Source organism: Microcaecilia unicolor, chromosome 2, assembly GCF_901765095.1.
Source record: "Microcaecilia unicolor chromosome 2, aMicUni1.1, whole genome shotgun sequence".
Taxonomy (NCBI): Eukaryota; Metazoa; Chordata; class Amphibia; order Gymnophiona; family Siphonopidae; genus Microcaecilia; species Microcaecilia unicolor.
The window spans coordinates 185929328-185952153 of record NC_044032.1 but is presented as its reverse complement, the minus strand read 5'-3'; the positions used below and the strand labels follow the sequence as shown (position 1 = coordinate 185952153).

Below are 22826 nucleotides of genomic sequence, written 5' to 3'. Positions count from 1 at the left end.
GTAATACCCTATAATAACATTCCCAGGGCCAAGCACAGGTAATAAGTGCAGGCATGCTCCTAATATTAACTAAAAGATTACAATCAGACAGATTCAACCTCAGACCACTCGCTCATTTTTGTTGGATATCCTTCAGATCAATCCCCAAACCCAGCTTGGTGAAGACTCTATGTAGGCCAGCTATAGAAACCCCCTGCTCAGAAATAGAATTATAAAAGTCTCTAACATGGGCTCCCATATGTAACACCAATTGCACCTTATCTAAAGAAGCAACATAATGCTTGCCTTGGCAGTAGGCATACTGGTTCCCGCAGCTGGTCCCAATTTTCTGTTGAAGCTCTTCCAAAGGTAGCAAACTGCTATCATCGTTGAGCTCATGCTTTAGAAGGTTCAATCCCCTTCTCTCCCAGTCCACAAAAATAGCATTGTCCAGTCCTGGCTCAAAAGCTATGTTACCACACAGAGAATTCAAATCAGTAACCTGAGGAATCTCACCCAACCGACCAAGAAGTCGCTGCCAGACTGCACATATCAGATGCAAAAGAAGGCTGCACTTCAACTTTTTAGGGAGCAATGAACCCCTAGTATGGAGTAGGGAATGAAGTGCATAGGGGGCATAATAGGCTGCTTCCATTGTCAATGGGGTAAAATGTGACTTGGTAAACAGCCAATCATGAAGTGTTGATTTAAATATCCATTAATATCTTAATATAACAATGAATGTGAGCTGTAATTCACAAATTTAAGAAAACCCAAAACACATAAAGTGTATGGACTGTTTTTGATATTCAGACCTAGCAGTTGGGTCTGTGATGTAGTGGTCAGAATCTCAACACTCACAGAAGGTAACATAATAAACATGCATCATTGTAGAATTGCACATTCAGTAAGCCCACCAGTTTTAGTCAGCTTCTAGTCTCAGAACTATTGCTGCAATGACTAGACTAGAGGAGTGGCCTAGTGGTTAGAGCACAGGTCTTGCAATCCAGAGGTGGCCAGATCAAATCCCACTGCTACTCCTTGTGATCTTGGGAAGTCACTTAACCCTCCATTGCCTCAGGTACAAACTTAGATTGCGAGCTATCCTGGGACAGACAAATATCCAGTGTACCTGAATGTAACTCACAACGACAAAGAGAGTCCAAATCTCCTTTAAAAAACACCAAAAAACAACAAGAACGGAAGATGTACAGAAAGTCCAAACTAAAATCACAGGTGTAAAAAAGCCAAATTCCTTTATTAAGACCCTACACGGTCCGTGTTTCGGCCAAAGAGGCCTTCTTCAGGGGTCTTGCTAGTCAGTCGGGGCCTCTGTAGGCAGCTTCTGGAGTAAGCAGGACTGAAGGTGGGTCTGTGGAAGCCTCATTAAGAGCACCTGGAAAAGAGGCAAGGGGTAGGCAGAGGCTACTACTACTAAAAAAAAAAAAAAAGAATGAGCAAAATCTAAATAAATAAAATAGTAACAGTGGGAAAGTAAGTTGACTAAAATAGGAGGGAAATCTCCAAGTAATTGTTATGAAGGCTCCTGGTGCCAGGATCCCAGCACTGGCTCCAACTGAACAGCAAGAAAAAAAGAAACTAATGGGCCTAAGAAAACCCCACAGAAAAACTGCCAAACTGTATACTCTGAAAATTATAGGTGCTCCAGTGCCTGTCAAAAAGGCTTACAATAAAGAAGGTGAATTTGACAAAATACTGTAAACAGTTTTGAAAGTCACTCACAAAATTATATATCACATGTAGGGATCTTTATGCTAGACTATACTGAGCATATCTGCATGTTAGTACAAGTTACCTACTGGTTTTGAACCCAACATTACATTGTGATTTAATGCCCAGTGTAGGGAACCATTGCTATTGCCAAATTAGAGACAGCATAATCATGGCAACATGGGCCATACTCTGTATATAAGATTTCTGCACATTAACCAGCTCAGCATGGAAGAGTTTATTAGTAAAGGGAAAGCACCTCCACTCCACTAAAAGAACATAATTCAGGTCTTTGAGCACTTATGACTTGTCCACTGAAACAAAGTTGGGCCTTTCAGGTCCTGTCCCCGTCCCCACCTTCGCAGTTACCCCAGAAAGCCAGTCCTATGGAACAACATTGGGTCTTTGCAGAACATGATTGGGCCTTCCTGACCCTCTTACTACCATCCCACTGGAACAGCTGCATGGTGATCGGTGACTCCCCCCCCCCCCCCCCCCCCCCCCCCGTCCCCCGGTATCTAAAAGGGGAGCCAGTTTCCTTTCTCTCAGCCTCAGCACAAAATACAGCATGGTGTTGCATTCTAGTTTGAACCCTAAACTAGTATTTGGGTCAATATGTTTTACAATGGGGTTAGTCATGATCTGGAGTTAATGGGATACTGGTGGTGAGATAGGCAATGAAAGCCTGATCATTTTCTTTGGATAGAGGTTTTAAGGGAGTATTTGGAAATCAAAGGTGAAAGCATACTGGTTTTCAAAACCATGGGCACAGATGTGTAAATCTCTGGAAGCCCTTGGATTTTAAATAAAGACTATTTTCTTATTACGTCTGCCTTTTGCTTTTATCCTCCACAGTGGATTTAGTGGAACATTTGCCTTGTTATTTTCTCATATTAGCAAGCAGTACTGTCAAGGATCTGACAGTAATGATAATAATAAATAGTTTGCGTTAACATGGTTCTACATATGCCCTAACATCTGTGTTCATATGCATTTAGCACAGGTGTTATCCTAACTCCCATTAATGTATACACCCCTCAATCTATATTATTATTAGCATTTGTATAGCACTACCAGATGCATGCAGCGCTGAACAACTGACACAGAGAGACAGTCCCTGCTCAAAAGAGCTTACAATCTAAAAATACAGACAGACAAGACAATTAAGGGCGAGGGAAGTACTGGGTGCGAAGGAACAAGGGGAGGGCAATAGAGTAGTGGCTAGGAGCCAAAAGCAGTGGTGAAAAGGTGGGTTTTCAGCTTAGATTTGAAAACAGGTAGAGATGGAGCTAGACATACAGGCTCAGGAAGTCTATTCCAGGCATAAGGTGCCGCGAGGGAAAAGGAACGAAGTCTGGAGTTAGCAGTGGAGGAGAAGGGGGACAACAAGAGAGATTTGTCCAGTGAGCGGAGTTCACAAAATTATATAAATTACTGTAAACCACAGGATGTCTTTTTCTAAAATGTGCTATGTTTTTGCACATAGCGTGCCTTAACAGCAAAAATTAAAGTGTGATAAGTGCAAAGGCCAGGGGTGTAGCCACCACGGAGCGAGCCCGGCAAAATGTCCAGGGCCATTCAATGGTGTGCTACTCCTCTTCACATTCCTCCTTGCCCATGGGTCAGGCATGCTGTCTCCTTTCCCTGCCCCTCCCAGGAGTCCAATATCCTTTCCTCTACCTTGTTTAATACCCCCCTCCCGCAGCTCTGCAAACTTACAGCCAGCACTCAGCGCAGTGATGCAGATACAGACATGCTGCTTCTAACTGGCAGATACCACAGTCTTCTTTCTTCCATGTCCTGTCCACAGGAAGTTGCGCCAGAGGAGACAGGATGTAGAAGAAGTAAGACTGTGGGGTCTGACAATCAGAAGCAGCATGTCTGTATCTGCATCGCTGTTCTGAGTGCCAGCTGTAAGTTTGCTGGGCCTAACGGAAATATTAAACAAGGTATAGGGAAAGATACTGGACCCATGGACGGGGCAGGGAAGGGAGAGAGAGCATGTTGGACCCATGATGGGGGGTGTGAATGAGATATGCCAGATCCACAGGGGGGAAGGGAATGAGGTTGACATGCTAGACCCACGGGATGGGGAGTGAGTGAAAATGAGGCATACCAGACTTGTTGGAGCAGGGTGTGGAAGAAAAAGGGAGAGATTCTGGACTCTATGAGCAAAGGGAAGGATGAAGGGGAAAGAGGGAGAGGAAGAGAGATGCTGGACTAGGGGAGCAGAGGGAAAAGATAGAGACACCAGAACCTAGGGAGGGTGGGGTCACTCGACCAATGAAGGAAGGGAGTGAGTGAGAGGGAGAGATGCTGACCCCAAGGTGGAGGGGTAGCATGAGCAGGAGACAAGAGAGGGAACAAGCTGAATAAGGGGGGACAGGGACACAGAAGAGATGCAGGGCATGGAGGAAGCATAGAGGACATGGACACTGAGTTGATGCTGGACACAGGAGGAGGGATAGGGACATTGAAAGGACAAATGATGATCATGGGGGAGGGAGTGGAGACAAACACAAAGAGAGGAGACAGGACCGATAAGGGATGTAGATGGTGGACATGGAGAGAAAATAAAAGTCAAATGCACAGAAGCCCCTGGAAAGAGAAGAAAAACAGAGAAAAGCACTTGGACCAAAACAAATAGAAAATTAAAATGCCAATCAAGGTAGAATTTTTTTTTTATTCTGATTGTATTAATTAGAGTATGTCAACTTTGGGAAATGTGTATCTCTGATATCTTGAATTTTAGATTCTATTTCTCTAATCTGACTTCTAGAAGTTTCGAGTTCTGTTACTGATGTGTGCTCCATTGTTTCATATTTGTAGATGGTGACCATCTGTCTATATTTTGCGCATGTGACCAAGGTGTGGTATTGTGCTAGCATTTAGTGTCTGTGAAATATTCTGTTAGTGTTTAGTTTCTGTGTAGGGATCTGTAGCAGTCTGACTTGTTCTGTTTTTCTAGCAGGAAGTACACTGGTATTATAGGGTGCTGCATTTTTATAGATAGGGCTGATGCTATTTGAGTCCTGGACATAAGTGCTGCATTATTATGGCAGGTTTTCTATAAAGGTCTGGAATGTTTGTTTTAGCAGCATTTTGGTTATTGGAGCTCTATAGGTGTTCCACCCCTTCCTTCCCCAGTACCTTTGGAGAGATGGGGGTCCTATCTTAATTTTTTTGCCTGGGGCCCATCCAGTCCTAGCTACACCACTGGCAAGGCTGTGTGCTAATTGTTAGGGAGATGCTTCTCACAGGCATCTCACTAAGCCATCTCTCTCCCCTTCAATCTGTTCAAACTTCTGCTGAACAACTTATATTCCGCCAGTGTTACTATGCTCATAACAGCCCTCTCCTCAAGACACTTTATTGGCTCCCTATCCATTTCCACATACAGTTCAGACTCCTCTTATTGACTTACAAGTGCATTCACTCAGAAGCTTCTCAGTACCTCTCTCTCTTATCTCTCCCTACACTCCTCTCCAGGAACTCCATTCATTGGGTAAATCTCTTTTAATGGTACCCTTCTCCTCCACTGCCAACTCCAGACTTCGTTCCTTTTATTTTGCTGCACCATACACCTGGAATAGACTTCCTGAGCCAGTATGTCAAGCTCCATCTCTGGCTGTCTTCAAATCTAGGCTAAAAGTCCACCTTTTGAGGCCGCTTTTAACTCCTAACCCTATTCACTTGTTCAGTACCCATGTCTGTTTTATCATTTCCACCTTAAGTATTTCCCTTATCCCTTATTTGTCCTGTTTGTCTGTCTTGATTAGATTGTAAGCTCTGTGGAGCAGGGACTGTTTCTTCACATTCAAATGTACAGCGTTGTGTATGTCTAGTAGTGCTACAGAAATGATAAGTAGTAGTAGTAGCAACTACCACACTGAAAAGTTCATTAACATGCGTAAACTTAGTCTCAGCATGAAGGCACTTAGCACCTCCTGTTTGCTAACAGCAAAAGTGACAGCATGCAGTAAGTACCATGTGCTAACTGAACTATGTAGTCCCCTCCCATTCTCCACCTCCTTCCCACCCCCTATAACATGCAGTTATCACACTAACCGGCAGGGCACTGCACTAACAGTTGGCACACTTGTGCGACAGCAGCTAATGAATGAAAATTTGTGTGTTAACAGCTTTACATATCTTAGTAAAAGGGCCTATAGTGTTCTAGCTCTCTTCCTATGTAATGTAATCTAGCATTTGCATGAATTACCAGGCTCTATTCACATGCCATGAATCCAGTGAAGCTCTCTGATAGGCTCAGCTAAATTTCAAGGCAGCCTAAACTAATCACATTAATTACATATCCCCCCCCCCCCCCCCCCCCCCCACACACACACATAAACATATTCTCAATCCTTTTTTTTTTTTTTTACATTTTAACACATCTACCCAAATGGCATGACTGGGGCAACTGAAATGTCTTCACTGTGGAATACCAATCACCTTCCTTCAACCTTTTAATTTTGCAGAGCCAGGAGAGCTTTTTTTCTGCGTCTAGGACAGATATTCAGAATTACACCCCTCACCCCTTGAATATGAGCTTGCTTTAGTTGTAAGGCTGAGTAGAGGATTAGATGGAACAGTGGCACTGGTTCTCCTTAGAACCTACCAGGGCCAGATGATCTCACAGTCGAGGCGGGGATGGGGAAGCCAGCAGACCTGTGATGTCTCTTGACGGAAGAATTTGGGATGGCAATAGAAAGGCAAGCCAAAGTAACATTTCTACACATTCATGTCCACAACTACATCTCAACCCTTTTCCTTACCTATAAAAGACAATACAGGAAAAGTCTCACCATCTGTGCATTAAAAAACAAACCCCCACCCCACATGCACACACAATCAGTATTCAGCTAGCCAGTAAAACTACCATTATAACTTTCAACTAACTATTGTATACCGGAGTAAAGTCTGAATGCTATAGAGGATTAAAGAGATTCTCAATATAAAACCTGAATCTCCAGTTCTGTAATACACACTCCTCATTCCTCAGCTTTACAACTCACCATACTAAACATAGGCACCAGCTCTGTGGATGCCTAGGCACCCCCAATATTTTATAATTTGTAGACAAAAGTTCCAATCTGTAGGGCAGCAGGGAAAAGCATAACTTAAGTGCTTCTGTATCCCACAAGGAGGTTTAAAAGACAGGAGGTGAAGTGACATCAAAACACTGAAACCAAGTAGGTTAGTCTGAGTTTTCCCTTACCCGCGGTGCTATCATCTCCGTATACTCAAAACAAAGCAAGCAAACCCTATGAGCTGCTGCATCTACGTTGTTGTTCTTTATTGTTGGTAGCATTTTTATTTAATCTCACTTATATTTTCAAACATGCCAGCTTGTGCAGCATACGGAGGTACACAGAGGAAGTATAATAACGGAATAATTTTTCATAGGTAGAGTAGTAATTTGTTATAAATCTTAATCATTGGTCAGTTGAAGGGGCTGGTTACAGGGACACCCTAGCATGTGTTATATTCGTGCAGAGATTTTTTTCTCCTGGTAATGGGCCACTAAAACAGACATCATGTTATGAGAATCAGTTGCTTAACATTCAGAGTTTCTATTTATTTATTTATGACAGTCATATCCCACATTTAACATGTATAAGGTTGAAACCTGGGAGCATTTGAAAGCTTTTTCTTTTTTACATGTGCCTAGATGGTTTGTGGGAACTTACTCCTTCTATTTTGAAGCATGCAGTAGTATATTATAAAAATACACTTAATATTGTTTATTACTATTATTTACTACTGGTTGATATACAGCAGAAGTTAGCCAAGTCAACTTCATGCTTTATTATATCATTTTTAATAGTATTTTTCTCAGTCATTACCCAAATACAAATAAAATTATAATGTTAATTATACGACCGTGTCTGCCTCTTATGGTAGCTTTTGTTAATTAAAGCCGTGTCAGAAAAATATTTGCAAGTGCGATTTTATTATGTAGGCAAACAATATACCGCCAAAATACAAAATAGCAAGCAGTACAGTATTAGTTGCCAAGTTTATATAAAGTTGATTATTTTCAGTTGAAAATAAATCTGTTGGCTGCCTGCTATGTGAATATTCCATCACTGTTTAATTATCGCTACCAAGTATTACATATTCAGGGCATATGCCTTAAACATAGATTGTTTACATTTGTTTATCTAGACCTTACATGCACATGGTATTGCTTATTAAACCCAAAGGCAAAACCAGTGTGGTTAAACAATTTGGTATAAACTGTGTTGTTTAGGTTTTACTTGTTATGAAAAGCTTTGAGTCCTACTGATCTGTACATCTGTTGTGTTATTTTGGCGGGTGAAAACAGTCAGGTGGGCTTTTAGGGAGGGAGGGGAGTATGGGAAGGGAAGAGTTCTTGGGGTAAAAGTAAAAGTTTTTATTGTGCCATGTTGGATGGCTTACTGTTGTTGTTTTTTTTTCTTGATCTGTATGAAGCTTATCAACCAACATGTTTTGCTTTTAATAAAGATGATTAAAACATAAATAAGTTTTGGATGTTACTGAGTTCTATTATTCTGTCTCACTGTATTTCCACTTTTGGCACAGTATGAGCCATCACAAGAACAAAATATAAGAAAACCAATGGGCTGCATTAGGGGCTTATAGCCCATTTAGTTATGTTTCCACAAATGTTTCCACAAATTTTCTGTTTGACAGAAAATATTTTTATTATTTTGACTTATAAACCACTTGTCCCTGAAACATGCTCCAACAACAGAATAATCCATTTGTGTATCTAAAAGGTAAACTTCTACAAAACAGATGAAGATGTGATTCCATGTGCCCCAATGAAAGGAGAGTTTAATTCTACTTCCATTTAATTTCAATATATTCCATCATCTATATAACACCAGACTTCCAAGGGCAGATTACAACAGTTAAGATGAACCCATCAGGAAACAGGCTATCCTAATTGAAATCTGGCCATCTGTATTGTATACAGTGTGTTTATTTAGTTTTTAGTGTAGAAAAATGAGCACAAAATACAGAATTTAAAATTGCTGTTTCTAGCAGCTATAATAATTTTTAAGCTGTTTTAGTGATATTCAACTGTTATTTCATGATATTTATATCTACATATGGGAAACTTTCAAATAAATTAAAAAGCTGTCCAATAAGTAAAAAACCAAAACCAAAAACAACTTTTGTCCTCCACCTTTTAAGGCACTGCCTATCCAATTGAAACAGCTTTAGACTTGTTACAGATGGACTAACAATAATTAAAAAAAAAAAAAAACCAAAATGTGGATGCAGCAGCTCAAAGGTTTGCTTGCTTTGTTTTGAGTAAACGGGGATGACAGCTGCGCTGGGAAGGGGAAAGTCAGATTGTCCTAATTGGCTTCATTGCTTACAATGGACTAGATAGACACACTTCCACTCCTGTTTATTAAACCTCCTTGGTATCCCAGCTATTGCTCCCTCATACTCCTGTAGCCTATTGGCTGGCTGTGTCTAACCAATTGACTGCAGGAGGAAGAGGTTGCTGCTGCAGTCTATTGGCTGGCTGTGTCTGACTGATGGTCTTAAAGAGGAGGAGGGAGCTGCTGTAGCTAGCAGTTACCAATGGGAAAAAGAGCAACAGATAGACATTGAGAAAAGAAGAAGAAGAAGAAAAAGACCCAGTGAGTGTCACAACTTTATTTTACATGTGTTGCCAAAGTAATACAATTAGAAGTTAAAAAAAAAAGACAGAGAAGTACTGAGAAAGGAATAGAGGAGATGGGAGTGGGTGAAAGTGAATTCTGCTGTGAAGAGCTAGAGGTAATAAAAAGCAGCTGCTAGGGAAAGGGGAGTAGTGGGGACAGAGGCTGGGAGTAGAGCTTGCCTGTGGGGAGAGGAATAAAGAGGCTAGAGAGGGGTGTGAGGATCTGAAAGAGGTCACCAGAGTTGCCAAGTTACCCAGTTCCAGGCTGGAGACTTTGGCTAGTCCTGGTTTTGAACTTACACCCAAAGCAATGTGCGATTTGTAGTGCCTAATCCTGCCCATTGAAATTAATGCTGCAGGTTCCATAATGCACCAGGATAGATGGTCAAAAATCCAGGACTGTCCCAAAATCTCCAGTCTGGAACTGAGTAACTTGGCATGTCTGGGTTACTGGCAGGGAGAAAGAATTGTGCTGTGAAGAGCTACAGTTGGCAGAAGCAGCTGTAAGGAAAAGAGAGGCTGAGTGAGGGGAACAGGCTGAGAGTGAAGCTGTGGAAGGAGAATAAAGAGGGCAAGGAAGGAGTACACTACTACTACTTATCATTTCTATAGCACTACTAGATGTACGCAGTGTAAGAGACAGTCACTGCTCGACAGTTTATAATCTAATCAGGACAAATAAAGGATAAGGGAATTACTTAAAGTGGGAATTATAAAACAGACATAGGTACTGAACAACTGAATAGGAGTTAGGAATTAAAAGCAGCCTCAACAAGATGGGCTTTTAGTCTAGATTTGTATGTAGATGGTCAGAGCTGGAGCTTGATGTACTGATTCAGGAAGTCTATTCCAGGCATATGGTGCAGCAAGATGAAAGGAACGGAATCTGGAGTTTGCAGTGGAGCTGAAGGGTACAGATAACAGAGATTTACTTGATGAACAGAGTTTCAGGTACTGAGTGAATGCACTTGTAAATCAATAAGAGGAGTTTGAGTTGTATGTGGAAACAGATAGGGAGCCAATGAAGTGACTTGAGGAAAGGAGTAACATAGGCATAGCGACACTGGTGGAAATATAAGTCAAGCAACAGAGTTTTGAACAGATTGAAGGAAAGAGAGAGATGGCTTAGTAGGAGACCTGTGAGAACCAAGTTGCAGTAATCTAAATGAAAAGTGATGAGTGTGGATAAAGGTTTTAGTAGTGTGCTCAGAAAGGAAGGGACAAATCTTGGTGATGTCATACAGAAAGAAACGACAGAGAAAGAGAGAGAGGAATCAAAGATGACCCAAAGGTTAAGAGCTGATGAGTGTTATCCACAGAGACAGAGAATGGGGGAAAAGGAGAGGTGGGTTTAGGGGGAAAGATAAGAAGCTCAGTATTGGCCATGCTTATTTTCAGATGGCGGTTAGACATCCAGGCAGCAATGTCAGACAGGCAGGCTGAGACTTCGGCCTGGATTCCTGCTGAAATTTCTGGTGTGGAGAGGTAGATCTGGGAGTCATCAGCACAAAGGTGATACTGAAAACCATGGGAGGAGATCAGAGCACCAAAAAAAGAAGTACAGATGGAGAAAAGAAGAGGTCCCAAGACAGAGTCCTGAGGTACACCAACTGATAGTGGGATAGAAGTGGAGGAGGATCCAGAGCATACACTAAAAGTGCGATGGGAGAGAGAAAAAGAAAAGAAAAGAAAGAAAGAAAGAAAGAAAGAAAGAAAGAAAGAAAGAAAGAAAGAAAGAAAGAAAACAGAGCCATGAATTGAAAGGGGTTACTGACTGGGAGAGAGATTTCTGCTGTGAAGAGCTGGAGTTGGTAGAAAGCAGCTGTAAGTGGAACAGAGGTTGGGTGATGGAACAGAAGCTGGTAGTAGAAAATGATACGGGGTCAGGGACAAACTTTGTCCCCGTGTCATTCTCTACTTTGAAAGCTATTAATGAATTGGACAGTTGGATGGAAGAATCGGAAGAGGGGTTAGATGGATGGAAGGATAAGAAGAGAAAGAGGGAAGATGGATGGAAGGATGGGGAGAGAAAGACGCTGGATGGAAAGATAGGGAGAGAAAGAGGGAAGACGCTGGATAGAAGGATAGGGAGAGAAAGAGGGGAGACGGATGAAAGGATGCATAAGTACATAAGTACATAAGTAATGCCATACTGGGAAAAGACCAAGGGTCCATCGAGCCCAGCATCCTGTCCACGACAGCGGCCAATCCAATCCAGGCCAAGGGCACCTGGCAAGCTTCCCAAACGTACAAACATTCTATACATGTTATTCCTGGAATTTTGGATTTTTCCAAGTCCGTTTAGTAGCGGAGAGAAAGGGGAGAGACTTGAAGGATGTGGAGAGAGAGAGAGGGGACACTGAACAGAAAAGGGTAGAGAGATAGAGAGACACTGAATAGAAGGAGGGGGAGAGAGACACACACACTAAATGGAAGGATCAGGAGAGAGGGTAGATAGGTGGAAGGATGGGGAGAGAAAGAGGAAAGATGCTAGATGGAAGGGTAAGGAGAAAAAGAGAGGAGACGCTGGATGGAAGGATGCAGAAAGAAAGAGGGGAGCTGCTAGATGGAAAGGGGGAGAGGGCAGAGTAGTGAAAGACTGGAGAATAAGAGGAACGGGCATGGGAAGAACAAGGGTGAGTAAAAGATGAAAAGCCATAGGTAGATGAAGTAAAAAGAAGGAAATTAAAGAATGGATAGTAAGAATTAATTAAATCTGGACAGAGAGAGAGACAGAAAAATATTGAAGAAAAAGGAAAGAAAAATGCCAAATGGACAAGAAACCCTGGCAAGAGAGTTAAGAGAAGACGAAGGAAAGCAGAATCAAGAGACTGGGAGTAACACAATTAGAAAAGTAAATGGCCAGACAACAAAGGTAAAGAAAATAATTTTATTTTTTAATTTAGGTTAAAGTAATGTAGTAGCTGTGTTAATAAAGTTTAATAAATGCAAATAAAACACAAAATAGAAAATAAGGTGATACCTTCACTGATTTTAAAACATTTTTGATTAGCTTTCAGAGACCAACACTTCCTTCCTCAGGTCAGGAGAGGATACCAGAACAGCATTATACTGACCTGAGGCAGGAGATTTTGGCCTCTGAAAGCTAATTGAAAAGGGTATTAGGCTATTAAATAAACTATTTTCTGAAATGGCCGTGGGTTTGAGGTGTGATAGGGGCGGAGCCAATGCAAAGTGGGCAGGGCTGGGCGTGTACTAAAATCTCCCTCTCAAAAATTGGGACCCCTTGGCAGCTCTGAGTGAGGGATGAAGGGATTTGAAAGGTGTTACTGGCGGGGGGAGGGGGAGCAAATGCTACTATAAAGGGCTGGACCCTGCAGAAAATAGCTTTAATGAGAAGAGGCTGAGAAATGGAGACAGGAACTGGGATTGCAGCTGAGCTGTGTGTGAAGAGTAGAAACAGGCTGAGAGGGTGAAAGGAACTCAGGGAGAAACATGGGCTGTGATGGAGGAAGAGAACTAGGAGAAGGAAACGTGATTTGGGAGTGATGAAGAATAGGCAGAGGCAGTGGGATCACTAAACAAAAGTATGAGGGGGTACAGGGGAAGCAACTGACGTATTGGAGAAGGCAAATCAGAGTTCTATTTCTGCGTATCACACACTTACCCTCCCACTTTAAATTATCTATAATAAAAGATACTAAAAGAAGTCCCAAAGAAGGCAAATGGAATTAGAGAAACTCCTTTGTCCAGTTTCAGACACACCTTGAACAAGAATTATTTGAAAGCACCATTCAATTATTATTGTATTTATTTAGATTTTGCTCACACCTTTTTCAGAACTAGCTCAGGGTGAGTTACAGTTAGGTACACTGGATATTTCTCTGTCCCAGGAGGGCTCACAATCTAAGTTTGTACCTGAGGCAATGGAGGGTTAAGTGACTTGCCCAAGATCACAAGGATTTAAACCAGCCACCTCTGGATTGCAAGACCAGTGCTCTAACCACTAGGCCACTCCTCCACAATTAATTCTTCCATATGGGAGTGGAGACTATAGAGTAGGAGTGGGCAACTCTGGTCCCCAGGGCCATACCCAGAGGGTCTTTTACTAAGGCGCACTCACGTTTTTGGCATGCGCTAAAATTGTAAATGCGCTAAACGTTAGAGACGCCAATGCATTCCTTTGGGCGTCTCAATGTTTAGCGTGCCTCCAATTTTAGCACATGCTAAAAACATGAGCGCACCTTAGTAAAAGACGCCCCCAGTTAGGTTTTCAAAATTTCCACAATTAATATTCATGAGATCTGTTTGCATATGGAAGCAGTACATGCAAATCAGTCTCATGCATATTCATTGTAGAATCTTGAAAATCCAACGGGGTTGTGGCCTTCAAGGATGGTAGTTGCTATAGAGGATGGAACAGGACATCAATATAAAACCGTCACTCCAAGTTCTGTAACATACTCCACATTCCCCAATAATGAAGATAAAACCTTTATAATTTAACATATAAAAATAAAAAAATATTAAAACTGTAGTATCATCTTGGGAACACACTCATCTTCTACTGGAAACACTTTTGGGCTCATTTTCGAAAGAGGACGTCCATCTTCGACATAAATCGGAAGATGGACGTCCTTCTCCCAGGGATGTCCAAATCGGTATAATCGAAGCTCGATTTAGGACGACTTCACCTGCACTCCGTCGCAAGGACGGACAAAGTTAAAGGGGGCGTGTCAGAGGTGTAGAGAAGGCAGGACTTGGGCGTGCCTAACACTTGGATGTCCTTGACCCATAATCGAAAAAAAAACCAAGGACCTCCCTGACGAGCACTTGGACGTTTTCACCCGGACCTGTTTTTCTTACGACTAAGGCACAAAATGTGCCCAAAATGACCAGATGACCTCCGGAGAGAATTGGGGATGACCTCCCCTTAGTCCCCCAGTGGTCACCAACCCCCCTCCCACCCTCAAAAAACATCTTTCAAAATATTTTGTGCCAGCCTCAGATGTCATACTCTGGTCCATGTCTAACCTGTTTAAAAAGGCATACCCTACCAATCCAACATAAATGCCTGATCTCTGCAACACAACAAAACTAAAGAACGTAATGGACATAACTCTTCCGTTGTACGATTCCCTAGTGTGGCTGTGCCACATGAACTTTATCTTACCACAACATCACTTTGTATTTGTTTACACCGGAGTCTGTAACGCCTCTCCAGTACTATGTAAGCCACATTGAGCCTACAAATAGGTGGGAAAATGTGGGATATAAATGTAACAAATAAATAAATAAATGACAGCAGTATGCAGGTCCCTGGAGCAGTTTTAGTGGGTGCAGTGCACTTCAGACAGGCAGACCCAGCCCCATCCTCCCCCCCCCCCCCCCCACCTGTTACATTTGTGGAGGAAACAGCGAGCCCTCCAAAACCCACCACAAACCCACTGTGCCCACATCTAGGTGCCCCCCTTTACCCATAAGGGCTATGGTAGTGGATTACAGTTGAGGGTAGTGGGTTTTGGGGGGGCTTAGCACACAAGGTAAGGGAGCTATGTTCCTGGGAGCAATTTATGAAGGCCACTGCAGTGCCCCTTAGGATGCCCGGTTAGTGTCCTGGCATGTCAGGGGGACCAGTGCACTACAAATGCTGGCTTCTCCCATGACCAAATGGCTTGCATTTGGTCGTTTTTGACATGGACGTCTTTGGTTTCGAAAATCGTCGAAAATCAGAAACATCCATGTCTAGGGACGTCCAAATCTAGGGACGGTGAAATTTAAGGATTTGGATGTCCCTGACGATATTTTCGAAATGAAAGATGGATGTCCATCTTGTTTCGAAAATGCGGGTTTCCCCGCCCCTGGATTTGGACGTTTTGCAAGGACGTCCAAATCGTAACTTGGACGTCCCTTTCAAAAATGCCCCTCTTTGTGAAGTAACAGAAAACAATGCAAAAAAGACACTCAGAACATATGTAGCAAACATCATACTGAAACAGCACTAACTCTCACAATTCAAACTGCAATAATCCTATCTATGAAAAAATAATAATTCAAATATAGCATCAGGCTCTAGAACATCAACACATCAGCACTGGGGAAACTGAACAAATCAAACTGCTAAAGATCACTACACAGAGACTACATATGACGTAAAAAAATCATAACAGCATAAGAACATAAGAATAGCCATACTGGGTCAGACTAATTGTCCATCTAGCCCAGTATCTTTTTTTCAAACAGTGGCCAATGTAGGTCACAAGAACCTGGCAGAAACCTAACTATTAGCAACATTCCATGCAACCAATCCCAGGGCACGCAGTGGCTTCCCCCATGTCCATCTCAACAAGACACTATGGACTTTTTCACCAGGAACTTGTCCAAACCTTTTTTTAACCTAGATACGATAACTGCCGTTACCACATCCTCTGGCAACAAGTTCCAGAACTTAACTATTCTTTGAGTGAAAAAATATTTCCTTCTATTTGTTTTACAGTATTTTCCATGTAATTTCATCGAGTGTTCCCTGGTCTTTATACTTTTTGAAAGATTTTTTTTTTAATTCACTTTTACCCCTTCTGCATCACTCAGGAATTTATAGACCTCAATCATAACCCCCCTTAGCCATCTCTTTTCCAAACTGACAAGCCCTAACCTACTTTGAGATACAGTGACCAAAATTGAACACAATACTCAAGGTGAGGTCACACATGGAGTGATACCAAGTCATTATATTATTCTTGCTCTTATTTTGCATCCCTTTCCTAATAATTCCGCACAGAGGGCAGAAGATTTCAGCATATTGTCTACAGTGACATCTAGATCTTTTTTTGAATGCTGACTCCTAAGGTGAATCCCAGTATCAGGTAACTATGATTTAGCTTATTCTTCCCAATGTGCATCACTTTGCATTTGTCGACATGAAATTTAATCTGCCATTTGGATGCCCAGTCTTTCAGTCTCCCAAGGTCTTCTTGCAATTTTTCACAATCCGCATGTGTTTTGACAACTTTGAATAGTTTTGTGTCATCTGCAAATTTATTCACCTCATTCGTCATTCCGATTTCCAGATCATTTATAAATATGTTAAATATTACCAGTGCCAGTACAGATCCCTACGGCAATCCACTCAATTCTGCATGAGTCTCAATCAGGATTTCGGTCAAATCACAGCACCAAAACTGTACTAGTGTCCGCAATGAACTCATTCAAACAAGCAATAGCAACTGGTAACAACATACTCCTCCTACAATTCGACATGTCCAGCTCCTTCGATATGGTTAATCATGGAATTCTATTACATATACTAGAATACTTCGGAGTAGGAGGTTCAGTTCTCAAATGGCTCAAAGGATTCCTGACCACAAAATCATACCAAGTAACAGCGAACGCGGAAATATCACCCCCATGGATACCTGAATGTGGAGTTCCCCAAGGATCCCCCATCTCACCAACTCTCTTCAACCTAATGATGATACCTTTAGCCAAACTTCTAGCCAATCAAAACCTCAACCCCTATATATACGCAGACGATGTCACGATTTACATCCCGTTCAAACATGATCTAAACAAAATCACCAACGAAATCAACCAAAGCCTCCAAATCATGCACTCCTGGGCGGATGCATTCCAGCTAAAACTTAACGCAGAAAAAACACAATGTCTTGTACTCACTTCTCAACACAACACAAACAATTACTCCACTATAATTACACCATACTGCTCTCTTCCTGTCTCACAAAATCTGAAAATTCTTGGAGTTACCATTGATCAAAACCTCACACTCGATGACCACGTGAAGAATACGACGAAAAAGATGTTCCAATCCATGTGGAAACTCAAAAGAGTAAAACCTTTCTTCCCGAGATACATCTTCCATACCCTGATACAGTCAATGGTAATAAGTCATCTGGACTACTGTAACGCACTGTACGCTGCCTGCAAAGAACAGACTATCAAAAAACTCCAAACAGCCCAGAATACCACAGCCAGACTCATATTTGGAAAAACTAAATATGAAAGTGCAAAACCCCTAAGAGAGAAACTTCACTGGCTCCCACTCAAGGAACACATTGCGTTCAAGATACACACAATTGTACACAAAATCATTCACGCAGACGCCCCAATCTACATGCTAAACCTCGTGGACCTGCCTCCCAGAAACGCCATAAGATCAGCCCGCAAATTCCTCAAACTGCACTTCCCCAGCTGTAAAGGACTAAAATACAAGCTGACACACACCACCACCTTCTCTTACATGAGCACGCAGTTGTGGAATGAATTACCTACAGCCCTGAAAACCATTGACGAAATAACTAACTTTCGCAAATCTCTGAAGACATATCTCTTCAACAAGGCCTACAAAGAGAACCCATAACTTTACAAAACTACCTCACCAAAGTCCACCTTCTATACTATCCTGCCTAACACCTTCCTTCTCTCTTCCCTTATTTAATCTTTGTACTTTACTAATTGTATCTGATATCCTGGAATGACTATGTCATAACAAAACTCTGTAAGCCACATTGAGCCTGCAAATAGGTGGGAAAATGTGGGATACAAATACAATAAATAAATAAATAAATAAATAAATATTTACCCTCCTCCATTGAGAAAAATGGCCATTTAACCCTACACTCTGTTTTCTGTCCGATAACCAATTCCTAATTGAAGAACATTGCCTCCTATCTTTTAATTTTCTCAAGAATCTCTCATGAGGAACTTTGTCAAAAGATTTCTGAAAATCTAGATGCACTCCATGAACCGGCTCACTTTTATCCAAATGTTTATTCACACATTCAAAGAAATGAAGCAAATTGATGAGGCAAGACTTCCCTTGGTTGCCCCCATGTTGACTTTGTCCCTTTAAACCATGTTTGTCTACATGTTCCGTAATTTTATTCTTTATAATGGTTTCCACTTTCTTGCCCAGCACTGACAGGCTTACCGGTCTGTAATTTCCTGGATCACCCCTGGAACCCTTTTTAAAAATCAGATTTACAATAGCCACCCTCCAATCTTCAGGTACTACAGACGATTTTAACAACAGGTTACAGATCACTAACAACAGATCAGCAATTTCACGTTTGAGTTCTTTCAGTACCCTGGGGTGTATACCATCCAGTCCAAGTGATTTAGCACTCTTTAACTTGTTGATTTGGTTCAGTACGTTTTCCAGGTTCACTGAAATTTCAGTTCCTCTGCATCGTCACCCTTGAAAACCAATTCCAGTACAGGTAGATCTCTTAAACCTTGTTCTATAAAAACCAAAGAAAACAATTCTTTCAATCTGCCCACTATGGCCTTGTGTCTCTTTTGCTCCTTCATGATTTAACGGTCCCAGGGATTTCCTCACAGGTTTTCTGCTTCTGATGTACCCAAAAAGGTGTTGCTATGAGTTTTTGTCTCTGTGGCAAGTTTTTCTTCATATTCTCTTTTAGCCTTTTTTATCAATGCTTTGCATCTAGCTTGACAGTGCTTCTGTTGCTTATTGTCTTTATTCAGATCCATTTTTCATTCTTTGAAGGATGCTCTTTTGGCTCTAATAGCCTCTTTCACTTCACCTTTTAACCATGCTGGCTGTCGTTTGCTCTTCTTTTCATCTTTGTTAACCCTTTAGTGTCCAATGTTCCCAACAATCTGTTCCCATATGGTTTATTACGGGTTAATATGTGGAATACATCTGGTCTGGGCTTCCATGATGGTATTTTTCCCTGATCTAACATTTATCCATTGGGGTAGTTGAAATCACCCATAATTATAATGCCCAATTTTCCAGCTTCCTAACTTCTGTACATCTGTCCATTCTATCCCAGTGGACAGTAGTACAGCCCTACCAGTATGCTCTTTCCCTTCACACATGGAATTTCTATCCACATGGATTCCATGCTGCTGTCTGTTTCATGAAATATATTTATTTTGTTTGACTCAGTTCCCTCTTTAAGTTATAATACAACACCCATCCCCCTCCAATTTGGTCTACTGTATCATTGCAATATAATTTGCATCCTGATAACACAGTGTCCCATTGATTGTCCTCCTTCCACCAGGTCTCTATTATATCTACCTCTTTGCTTAGTGCTATATAATCCAAGTCTCCCATCTTATTTTTCAGGCTTCTACTATAGCAATTGTATACAGACAATTTAAATTGTGTTTTTGAAGTTGACAGGGATAGTTTACATCCTTTACTCTGTTCTCCCATTAAACACTCCTGGCTTTTTTTCATCATTATTGAAACCTCTGTATTTGGATTCCTTAAAGATCCTGTTTCAATAGTATCCTTAAAGGATACTCCACATTGATCCATGCACTCCTGGGTGACTGCCGGCTCCCCCCCACCCCATTTTAGTTTAAATGCTGCTCTATCTCCTTTTTAAATGTTAGCACCAGCAGCCTGGATCCATCCCAGTTAAGGTGGAGTCCATCCTTTCAGAACAGGCTCCCCCTTTTTCCAGAATATTGCCCAATTCCTAACAAATCTAAATCCCTTGTCCCTCCACCATCGTCTGAACCATGCATTGAAACTGCAAAGCTCTGCCTGCCGCTTGTGTCCTGCGCATGGAACAGGGAACATTTCCAAAAATGCTACCCTGGATAAACTGAATTTCAGCTTTTTACCTGAGGGCCTTAATTTGGCTTCCAGAACCTCCTTCCCATGTTTTCCTGTGTCATTGGTACCCACATGTACCAAGACAGCTTGCTTCTCCCCAGCACTATCTAAAATCCTATCTAAGTGACATGCGAGGTCCGCCACCTTCGCACCAGATAAGCAAGTGACCAGGCAAGCCTCATGCCCACCAGACACCCAGCTATCTACATGCCTAAAGATTGAATCACCAACTAGAACAGCTGTCCTAACCCTTCCCTCCTGGGCAGAAGCTCCTGGAGACACATCCTCAATGTGAGAGGATATTGCAACCCCTGGTCGGCAGGTCCTGGCTACAGGATTGCTTCTTACTCCACCAATGTGATGTTCATCTCCTCCAAGTCTGCTACTCTAGCCTCAAGAAAACTTGACTCATTTTCTGAGAGCTAGGAACTCTTTGCATCGAGCACACACATTTATTTATTTATTAGGATTTATTTACTTCCTTTTTGAGGTACAGCTATTTGCACCAAATGAAACGTGGTGTAAATCTTTGCATCTAAATTTGGCACACGTCCCCATTATTCTATAACTGTGTACATTTTAGGAACACCCCCCCCCCCCCATTCTGCCCATGACTCTCTCATTTCTGCACCCCCTTTTTGAACTAGTACCTAAATTTACATGCATATATTTTACATGCATGGACACACACCCAAATTTGCATGTGCAATTTTTTGTGACTTTTATAGAAGTCAAGGGGTATCCTTCACCTTGATCAGACATGCAGAACATGGAAATACCCTCATTTACTACAGAATAAGGGATCACAAATTAGAAACACAAACATGCAGAGAAACTCCACAAAAAGCTAGACTTGGAAGTGCAGTAGTGAAAAAAAGAAAAAGTGAAATGCATTTCATTCTGTGCTTTGCAAGCAGAGAAAACATAGATGTGCACAAATCCCAAGCTGACAGTACTGAAAAATTAAAAATAATGTTTTTCTTTTCTTTCTTTGTTGTCTAACCTCTTATTTCTCTAACTGGATTGGTCTCAGTCTCTATTCACCAATTTTCTTATTGGTCTTCTAGGTTCTTTTTAAGGATCTCCTGTCCATTTCCTGTCTTTCCTACTGTTATCTTCCATTCCTCCTGTACACATCCCTGAGATTGATGTTCTCTTTTCTTCTTTTTTCTCCATTCTTCTCTTCTCTGCCTCTCCATTCATTCATATCTATTTTACTGCTTATCTTCCTGTTTTTCACCCTCATTTACTTCTAATCACCTTTCACTCACCTACTAGCTTTCCGTCTCCCCAGAGCTCTCATTGTCCCCATCTCTCTCTGTCCTCAACCTTTTCATTCTCTTTACTTACCCCCTCAGCACTCATCTACCTTCCTCTGCCATATCCTCACCAACCCCAACTTCTTTGCCTAGTCTCTTATTCCCATCCAATCTCGCATTCACCATTTTCTTTGCCTCATTTCCACCCTCTCTCACCCTCTTTAGAGATCCTTCTGTTTCATCTTTTCCCTGCCATTTCTCTTAATTGCTTTTTTATCTTCTTTTAGCTAAATGTATTCCTCCTTTTCCTTCCATATATCTTTCTGCCACCTTGTAGTTCTTTATTTCCACCCTCTGCACCCATAACCTACCCAGCCTTATCTACAGTACATCTACATCCCATCCCCTCACCAACCATGTTCCTTCCCTGTAAGACATCTCCCTCTACCTTCAGTTCCTGTCTGATGTCTTTCCCCCTTATCCCTACTCTCATTCCCCCTTTTACTTCTGTGAGGCGTACACAGTTACACTCTTTCTGAGGTGTAATTGGGAACGTGACACTTAGTATGGGTTACAGAAAATCATGAACCAGTTGGTAACTAAATGCAAGAATCCCATGCGAGAAATAGGCACACACTAAAAAGTGGGAAACGAAGGAAGGCTGGACAAACCACAGGATCAACAAAGAGAGTTTATTATTGCAATGAGTAAAAAGTAATGCACAGTAACACAAACATCGATACTCATGACTCGACACGGCAACCGTGTTTCGGCACAGATGTGCCTGCCTCAGGAGTCTGATAAAATGGAAGTAAAAATGAGATTGTGCAGTTGAGTAGGAATGATGGAGTGGTCTTTAAAAAGACTGTGCATACATGAATGTTGCACTATTCAAAACACTAGTGTAATATAGCACCAAATACTCCGGTAAAAACAGAGTGTCAGGCACAGAATACCTGCAGGGCCCTAAGCCAAATATCCCTGCAACCTCAGAGACTGTCACCAAACCCTCCTGTGTGCCCCAAAAACCTAAAGACTTTAGGCATGAGTGCTCTTGTTATCAGTGTGGGCATAGAGGATATTTCAAAGCGGATTGCCCAGATAATCCCAAGCCTGCAGTAAAGAGCATTCCAGTTCCTGCACCTAAACTGGCGGCTTTCGTGGGTGGCTCCAGTACTACAAAGGAGACCCACACAGTTGCTGCCGCAGGAAAGGTTACTGGCCATTCATCAAGCAAGGAAACAGATGGGTTTCCACAACATTACAGCACCCCAGTCACTGTGAATCAGACCCAGGTGGCTGGGCTTGTGGACACTGGCTCTAGCATGACTTTGTTACGACTAGAGCCAGTGCCGGAAGATGCTATTCTACCAGGGCGCACTGCAGAGGTAGTGCTAGCCAATGAATCCAGAGAGACTGTACCCATTGCTCGAGTATTCCTGGATTGGGGTACGAAGCCTGGATACAGAGAAGTAGGCATAATGAAAAACATGCCGGTACCAATGCTGTGTGAGACCGACGTGGGTCCAATGAACATTACCCTTTATAGCGGAGTCAGCATTTCCGCTATGGTGACCCGTAGTCAGGCCATGGAGGCCCAAAAAGCAGAAGCAGC

At 42.0% G+C, this 22826-nt stretch overlaps 1 long non-coding RNA gene across 1 annotated transcript; it reads right to left on the bottom strand.

Moving 5' to 3' along the window:
• Window positions 1-1295: 1295 nt before the first annotated feature.
• On the bottom strand, window positions 1296-22641 carry LOC115462326. The gene is made up of 3 exons (XR_003940818.1): window positions 22629-22641; window positions 8425-8430; window positions 1296-1404 (listed from the first exon to the last, which is right to left on the bottom strand). It is a non-coding gene; the product is annotated as an uncharacterized LOC115462326 (long non-coding RNA).
• Between the last annotated feature and the right edge of the window lie 185 nt (window positions 22642-22826).